We start from the raw sequence: 7,046 nt of genomic DNA, 5'->3' as shown, positions 1-7,046 counted from the left end.
CACTTCAAAGAGCTTGAGAACCAGTGGCTGGCCGAAGACATGTGCCCGAGGTATAGAGGCTGGGATGAGGCCACCGAGAATGACGTGGAGCTGGCCAAGACATAGGGACCCTCACGCTGACCACACAAGAAGTACCATGAGGACCTACTGGACACCTTTGCCTCACCCACCTGAGCTCTAAATGCCACAGCCCCTCTTCAGGCCCTGCTCTGACTTTGGGGATATGATCATCCTGTACAACATTTGGAATGGCGGCATCAAGGAGGAAATTTTCAGACACCTGTGTGTCACTTATGAGCGACTCCTGCATTGAGACAAAGTCACAGACTGACTCAACAACACCCTCTGGGTTTACCATCCTCCCACCAGCCTAGAGGAAGAAGCGGGATGGTGGGCTCAGGGAAAACGTGACCATGTGTGCCCACAACAAGGCCTTCTACATCATTAAGAAAAACCACGATTGTTGATACACCAACAGCATCCGGACCAGCACCGACGAGCCACCCAATGACACTTAGGGCATGAGTATCCCATCATGGCCTCACATCCACACTCAGACCAGCACAGAGTGGGGTCTCATGACCTCCTTCGCTAGCAGCTGTGTGCGACAGTGACCCCCTTAAATTTAACCTCCTCAAGTTCCTGCAGAAAGAAATCTCAAATTAGGCAGCAGCCATACTCACAACTGGGACATGTTCAACATGGAGCCCATTGCAGGCAAACAGATGACCATCGAGTATGTGGGCCAGAACGTCCACCAGGTGATCACTGATCTGCGGGAGAAGCGCTACAAGACCGATGTATTGGTAATAGCTGGGTGTTCTGAGTACATCGTGACATCACCGTGGATGCCACCCAGAGCGGCAACTTTGCCCGCTTGATGAATCAAAGTTGCAACCACAGCAGCTAAGCCAGGGTGATCACAGTAGAGTCACAGAAGATTTGTCATCTGCTCAAAGAATGTGGGTGGGATGGGAAATAATGTTTATATAAACTCATATGAATAAAAAGTCTCAAGTAAACATTCAAAAATGCATTAAACATACGCACAAGAGTAAGCCCTGAAACATTTCCACTGCCTGAATGCCCAAGAAGGGCCCTGTGGTGATTAGTGACAGAGTTATGAGACCGAGTCCACAAAGAAACTGGCTCAGATCCACCAGCCAATCTGTGGAGAAAAGATTGGCAGCCACTCTCATGCAATTTAAGGCCATACCAACACCTTGGAGGATCAGCTATGATGTAGGGCAGACACCATGATACATGATAATTAAAGTAAAAATACCTGGGGACAGTTCAATGTACCCTCGGTTGCTAACCCAGAGACTACCAATTCAAACCACTAGTAGCTCTAAGATGGTTAAAATGGGCAGTTTACTCTCAGAAAGATTTACAGCATCAGAAACCAAAAGATAATGAGGCTGCAAATTGGATTCTTTGCTGCTGAGCCCTAAGAAATGGCTTTGTGCTATTCGTCTCTTCAGTAATGACGAGCTGTGTCCACAAGGCGGCAGTCTTGATCAGCGCTCTTCTCAATGTGGAGCCCAAGCTCCCAACAATGCAGACGCGGGAAGGGGGCACAACGAGAAATGGGGAGAACCGCAGGTGAACAACATGAGAGAAACCTTTTTTGTTTAAGCAAACTCACGTGAAATAAGGACTATCCTCAGATGTCCAAAGAAGCGTTCATCAACAACCACAGGAGGAGGGCAGGGTGAGTGTGGGGGCAGTGGAGGAAGAGTGAGGAGCAACAGACTTTCCTAATTGAAATATAAACCCATCGGGGACTGGGCCACAGAGAAACAGGCAATTTATTCAGGAAAACATTCATACCATCAGAAACCCAATGAAAAGCAGCCCTGCACTGGAGGGCTGCTGGTCAATCACACTTGCACTGTCTTCTGTTCATTATTTCTGTAATGAAAAACTATGTCCACAAGGCGGCAGTGTTGATCAAAGCTCTTTTCTAAAATGTGGCCAAGCTTGTCCATTTAGTTGGGGGAGCAAGGAGATGGCATGTGAAATGGGGACGACCAGAGTATACTAAAGATTTACTAGGAAAAAAAAACTACTTATGTTTCAAGATAAGTCAAATGAAATTAAAATCTTCTGAGATGAACATTCAGAGATGCTTTCAGGGAACTCTGGTGGCCTAATGGCAAAAAGCTGCACTGTAATCCCAGAGGTATGCAGTTTGACTCCACCAGATGCTCTGCTGGAGAAGGAGGGGCAATCTCCTGTAACGGTCAGACCAGATTTGACGGTGTACACACACACACATAATAATTTTCTTTAAAGACGCTTTCATATAATAACAAATGACTGTAAAGGAGTGAGCAAGGAGACAAGCGGGTGAAGATACTGGTAGAGAACCTGGACCTGAAGAAAGTCATTGCCTGGGAGTCGGTTCAGCCTCACAGGTGACAGTCCAGTGAGTGTTCATCAGCCGAGAATCACTGACACACAATGATGTAGATAGCAGGTCTTTTCTTCCTTGGAGAAATTATTTGGGTTGAACTTGAAGAGACGTGCCTGTTTTGCTTAGCAGTCAGCTATTATGTGGGTGGAATGGACCCTAGGAATAGTTCTTTTGCCTTCTTACTCCAAAGAGCGCTTTGGGATTTGGTGGAAGGGAGATATGCTGCCAACCCAAAGACGCGTGGCTCGAATGCCCAAGCCACTCTACAGGAGAAAGGTGGGTAATGGCCTTCTGTGCAATTTACTTCCTCTGACAAGCCACTGAAGGATCAGCTATGAGTTCATTTAGATTCCACAGTAAATAACAACCTGCAGGTACCTGTTGGCCAAGTGATTTTGGGCCTTGTGCCGAGAAACCAAAGGTTTGTATCTGCCAGCAAAAATGCACTTTTATCCTGTAAAGATTGACAGCATCAGACACCCAAAAAAGGGAGGCTGTGAAATGAATTTGTCCTTGCTGGGTCCAACATATGCCTCCCGCTGTTTTTGATGTCTTCCTGTAAAGACAAGTAGGGTGCACAAGGTAGCAACCTTGGAAAATGCTCCCTAACTTATGGGCAAATTTTCCTGGAGGTAGATGTTGGAGGGTGGCACAGTTAGAAATCACAGAGAAGAATAGAGTCTGGGGGCGGGATTAAAAAAAAATAAAGTATGTTTTCTGTAAACTCACATGAAACAAAATAAAATTATCAAGCAAACAATCAAAAATGCATTAAACACACACATATACAAAATTGAGAAGGACTGTGACCACCCAAAGGTGTTCCAGGGGAACAAGGGAGACTCTTTTGGAGACACTCAAAGAATATTTGGATCTGGGAAATGTCATTAGCGCAGAGTCTACACACACAAGTGACCCTCCAGTGAGCTTCTGGAGGCAGAAAATCACAAAACAGGAAGTGCCCGTCTTTCTTGTCCAGAAAACTGGGAAGTCTCAGACAGCTGCATCCTCTGGGTTAACAGTGTGCTTCCAGGCCGACTGCACGGAGCTCAGGAACACTCCCGCTGCCTACATGGCCAGGGAGAGCCCTGAAGCATTTAGTGGAAAAGCGTTATGACACCAGTCCATAGAAACGTGGCTCAGAGCCCCCAGCCAATCCGTGGGGCAAGATTGGCATCCACTATCAAGTGATTTAAGGCCACTTTAGCTATGGTCAGACCCCATGGTACATAACAACAGTACAAATACCTGCTGACAGAACGCACTGTACCTTTTGGGCCACTAACCCACAGGCTGGCAATTCAAAACACCGGTGGCTCCAACGATGTAATGTGGGCAGTTTCCTCTCAGAAAGATTTAGGGCATCAGAAATGTAAACATCTGCCCCATGGAATGGCTCTGTTTTTCATCTCTTCCAGTAATGAAAAGCTGTGTCCACGTGGTGGCAGTCTTGATCAACGCTCGTTTCAATGCTCCCATTGAGGTGGGGGCATTTAAACGGCAGAGCGTGAAATGGGGACAACCAGAGGACAATAAAATTACTAATGGGGGAAATCCTGTGATTTTAAGAAAACTCATAAAATAAGGAAAATTCTCATATTTTCAAAGATGCTTTAATTAACAACCTCAAAACCAGACAAAAAACGCACACAGGAGCTTGAAAGAAATAGATTGCCCTCTCTGAAATTCAAAGTCGCAGGCAAATCAGTCAGAGGAACACTGGCCGTTTCATCGCAAAATCATTTGTAGGATCAGACACCTAATGAAAGGTAAGTTGTGCGCTGGAATCATGGCTGTGCAACCCCACCCAGGCCTTATCTCTTCTAGTACTGATGCAATGTGTCCACAAGGCAGCAGTATAGGTCAGAGCCCATTTCTAGGTTAAGGCTCAGCTCCCAAGGAATTGGGGGGAGAAAGATCATGCAGGGTGAAATGGAGACAACCAGATGATAACAGAGCTGTTAGGGAACAAAATTCCTTGTGTTTTAAGAAAATCCAAGTGAAAATTTAAAAATTATCAAAGATGCTTTCAAATAATAATAAAAGTGTGTGTGTGTTAAGTGAACTAAGGAAAGTGTGACTACAAAGTATATGAATTTTGTATGCAAAGTAATATAGATTAAATTTTAAGTGTGTGATGGATCAATGTATATAATAACACTGTAAAGCAGTGAGACTGTAGATAAATGGTGAAGGTTTTTCAGCCAGGATTCATCTGACATCAGTAATGACATGCCTGGTGCCACGACCTCTTCTAAATTCTGCTTTAACCTCTGACAGCCCCCTATCTAAGTACTATTCTGGACATTTTTGTTGTGATCTACAGCGGTATTTTGCTGTTATTTTGTTATTGTTGTTGTTCTTCTCTGCTGTCCGATTGCCTGAGACCCATTGTAACCCTATGTACAACAGCTCTACACCCTGCCCTGACCCTAAGCCAGTCTCACTATTATGAGGGCTGCCAGCACTGTGTGATGCAAAGTGGTCATATGAGTGCTATAACTGTCCTATTAACCAGTGTATGCTTTTTCAAGGACTCTGCACACCTGAGAGTTTAACTGTCCTGTAACAAGGACTCAAAATCACATGATAATCCGTATTCAGCTGATCCCTATACACACACACGATTAGAGATGGGCTAAATTAAAATGGGCTGATTTCTCCTGTACAAGTCCTATGTGGGAAAACCTCTCAACACAGCAGATCATCTATGAGTACACCTCAGTCCACAATTTCCTGTGTAAAGTACAGAGAAATCAGCTCTGGTTCATTAACTCATAAGTTGTATTCCTGTTCTTAGAGGGAAGCTGACAGTGCCGCCAGATGATGGGTGCACAACCTAGTTTTGTACTACCCTGAGAGGAGGTTAAATGTCCCACTGTAAGATCTGTACATACTTCAATCCTTTATCTGTCTGATATGGGAGACAGATATCTCCCCAGAACTGTCAACGTCTCCCTGAGAACTGCTTGCCCTGGGAAAAGTCACATGTGGACATACCGAAGCCCCAGAAGTTCCTGTTTAAAATGCCTAACTACACGTCAACATTGTGCAGTCCTAAATCCTACATTTGTGCTTTCAGCAGGGCAGACAGTGCTGCTGTAAGATCTGTATACACATCTGTACTGTACCTGCCTGGAGAAGGAGACAGAGCATGCTTTAAGACCAACTGATTCCCATACCTGCCAACCCCAACCCTAACCCTCTAAACCTCTAACCCCTAACCTCAACCCTAATCCTAACCCCAACCAGAACATTCTAAACCTCTAACCCTCTAACACCTAACCTCACCCCAACCCTAACCCTCTAACTCTAACTCTAACCCTAATCCCCTACCTCTAATTCCCTGACCCTAACCCTCTAACTCCCAAAGCCTTTAACTTCCTAACCCCCTAAACCCAAACCCAGACCTAAAACCAGTAACCCCAAACCCTAAACCCTCTACCTCTAACCCTTCTAACCCTAACCCCTCTAACTCTAACCCTTTAACCTAACCCTCATCCTCTAACCCCTAAGGCCTTACCTCTAAGCCTAACCCCTAACCCTACCACTCTAACCCTCTAACCCAAACGCTAACCTTCTAACCCTCTAACTCTAACCCTAACGCCTAACCCCAAGCCCTAACCCTCTAAACTGAATCCTAACCCTCTAACCTGAATTCAAATCCTCTAACCTGAACCCTAACCCTACCCATAGCCCCCAACCCGAACCCTCTAACCCCTAACCTCACCCCTAATCCCAACCTAACCCTCTAACCCTAACACAGAAACCCTAACCTAAAACTAAGCCTAACTTTAAAACTAACCCTAACAATAATTTTAAAACCCTAAAACTCAACCTCACCTTCATCCTCACCCTCACCCCAACCTCATGCTAACCCTAACCCAAACCGTAACCCTAAATCCAAACTCAAACCCCATACCCCTAATCCTATAAACCCCTAATCTTCTAACCCCAAGCCCCTAACTCATGACCCCTGACCCCAACCCTAAACCCCATACCTAAACCCCAAACTTTAAACACCAAACCCTCTCTCTAACCCTAAACGCTCTAACCCTAACTCTGTAACCCTAACCCTCTAACGCTAACCCTTTATCCCTAACCCTCTAATCCTAATTCTCTGACCCTAACCCTGTAATCCTGTAACCCTCTAACCCTGTAATCCTGTAACCCTCTAACCCTGTAACCCTCTGACCCCTGAGGTCTAAGCTCTAAGCCTAACCCTTAAACCTAATCGCTAAGCCTAATCCCTAACCCTCTAACCCTAACCCCCTAACCCTAACCCTCTATCCCTCATCACTGTAACACACTAACCCCCTAATCCTCATCTCCTAACCCCCCTAACCCTCTAAGCCCAACACCAAACCCTAACCCCAAACCCTAACCCTTTAAACCCTTGACCCCCTAGCCCTTTAACCCCCTAACCCTCTAACTGTAACTCTAAACCTTCGAACCTTCCAATCACTAACCCCTAACCCTAAACCGAACCATAAAACCCTAACCCTCTGGCGCTGGCTGAAAATCGCCTATGACTTCATCCATAGCCACTGGTGAGAGTCAGCGCCCAGAGCCATCAGGGGCTTTAAGCTCGTTGCCCACTGCTGTGGTGTGGACAGCTGAAACCCAG

At 45.7% G+C, this 7,046-nt stretch overlaps 1 pseudogene; it reads left to right on the top strand.

Annotated features, from left to right (window-relative positions):
* Window positions 1–692: 692 nt before the first annotated feature.
* Window positions 693–7,046, top strand: part of LOC102844527 — a 16,760-nt pseudogene continuing 10,406 nt past the window's right edge.

Source organism: Elephantulus edwardii, unplaced genomic scaffold, assembly GCF_000299155.1.
Source record: "Elephantulus edwardii isolate Elephantulus edwardi_28Jun2011 unplaced genomic scaffold, EleEdw1.0 scaffold00148, whole genome shotgun sequence".
In the NCBI taxonomy this organism is placed as follows: Eukaryota; Metazoa; Chordata; class Mammalia; order Macroscelidea; family Macroscelididae; genus Elephantulus; species Elephantulus edwardii.
Note: the sequence above shows the minus strand (reverse complement) of the source record. Positions and strands in the feature narration are given on the sequence as shown.